Source organism: Arachis ipaensis, chromosome B05, assembly GCF_000816755.2.
Source record: "Arachis ipaensis cultivar K30076 chromosome B05, Araip1.1, whole genome shotgun sequence".
Classification (NCBI taxonomy): domain Eukaryota; kingdom Viridiplantae; phylum Streptophyta; class Magnoliopsida; order Fabales; family Fabaceae; genus Arachis; species Arachis ipaensis.
The window spans coordinates 63156399-63158564 of NC_029789.2; the positions used below are offsets into that span (position 1 = coordinate 63156399).

The 2166-nt window shown below is 29.7% G+C and overlaps 1 pseudogene; it reads left to right on the forward strand.

The window, feature by feature from the left end:
• The window catches only part of LOC107643657, a 3220-nt pseudogene that overhangs the window by 284 nt on the left and 770 nt on the right, over nucleotides 1-2166 (forward strand).

Here is a 2166-nt window from a genome sequence, read left to right on the forward strand (position 1 = left end):
AAATATATAATTCGTATTCATGAGTAGTTCTTCTAATCATGAACAATAATGTTGTATTTTAATTTTAATTTTACTTGAATTTTTCATTCTTATGATGAATAGCTTCATATTCATTTGAATTATTATTATTGTGAATTTTGCAGTGGCCAGGAGCATACTGTGATACCAAGCAGAGCTGCTGTTATCCGAAGACCGGGAAGCCGACGGCGGATTTTGGCATTCATGGACTCTGGCCTAACTACAAGGATGGTTCATGGCCCTCAAACTGTGATCCTGACAGTGTCTTTGATAAATCTCAGGTACTTGAATTTACATTTTTAATTTGAAAAAAGAATCAAAGAAATTAAAAGATGGTGATGATCATGGAGAGCAGAGGTCCTAAATACTACTATTTGTTTAATGCTTATGTACGAATAGAACAGCAAAACATGACTAATAATATATTAACATTGAAATTTGGTCTACCCATCCATGATTAGGATCTCCAAGCTTGCTTCTAGTTCAAGATCCATGCAGGAAAATAGTTCTTATATATTAACAACTTTAATACGTTATTTTTATATACATTCACACACGTAAATATGGGTGTATTGGTTTTTTTGTTTTTTGTTTTTTTCTTTTTTGATATAGTTCATTTATTAAATTTGGTATATATACACCTATTAAATCTAAGCACAAAAAGATAAATAAAATAAGAATACATGAAATTACCGAATTATTACAACTAATTGATGCGTTGTAGATTGAATATTTAAACTTTTATATATAAATTCAGTATATAAATAAAATTTTCCTTCACATAAAAATTGGTGGGTCTATAAGAAATATATTACATAATGTTAGGAAAATTCACTCTACTATCGTGATTGCAATTGTAACAAAAAATAACATGTTAATCTTATGCATATACGAGACGTTACCTCTGTCCATATTGTTGTTGGTAGAGTCAAGATCAATTATCAACAACCTCTTGATCATCGTACACAAACCGACAAAATATCTTAATTTTAATTGTAATTTGATTTTTATTGCTCGTTGATATTCGTTCATCTAGCTGATGTTATAGATCTTAGTCTTTTTTCTTTTTTCATTTTTTTTAAATTCTCTCTCTCTCTCTCTCTCTCTCTCTCTCTCTCTCTNAGCTATTGTTATTTGTTATACAGTTCTCCCAATTTATTATTGTTTTGGAATTGAACAAAATAAATTTGAGTTTTAGACATCCCACCATCCGTTTGTTGTTACGTGCACACTTTAATAAAGAAATAAAAGTGTTAGGTTAATGCTAAATCGTAACAAAAAGGATAAGGGAACCCGAAATTAGGTTGAAAAGACCTACCCATGACTTTCAGATAACAAGCAACAAGTAGTATTACCATGTATTTTGTCCAACACTAATTACTATTTTCTCTAAATATTTTCTTTCTGCGTCCGAAATCACATACCGAACTATCATCATGATTCCTGTCAAAATTTTCATAATATGCTTTCTCAACCGTAATAGAAGAAAAAAGAAAAAAAAAATCGGTAGGTATGTGAACACAAATCTATTGTTTCATATATAATATTAGTAAAATGGCATAAATAACAACAAGGCGTATCTTAAATAAAATAGTAGGTTTCACTTTTTATTACTACTATGTAAAATGTACGTTAAAATGTTAAATACACATAACATAAATATTTCAAATTTCATCCAAATTGAACATATATTTTTTTTTTGGGTTAAAAAAAGGGCATTGATCAATCACAATTCATAAGTTAAGCACATATGCTTAAGTATTTGATTGGAATGATGAGATTTGATGTAATATATAGGTGTCAGACTTGATGAGTAACATGGAGAAGAATTGGCCATCATTGAGTTGCCCAAGTAGCAATGGAATGAGGTTCTGGTCACATGAATGGGAGAAACATGGTACCTGCGCCGAATCTGAGCTTGATCAGCATGAATACTTTGAAACTGCTCTTAAATTGAAGCAGAAAGTCAACCTTCTTAAGGCCCTCAAGGATGCAGGTACCTACAACCTCCAAATACAAATACAATACCCACAAATTCAACTTTATAAAATAGAAAATAATAAGATAAGATGATTCATTTTAGGTTCTCACTAAAATAAAAAGATAATATATTTTAAATGAGTATAAATATAAAAATAAATCTTTTCC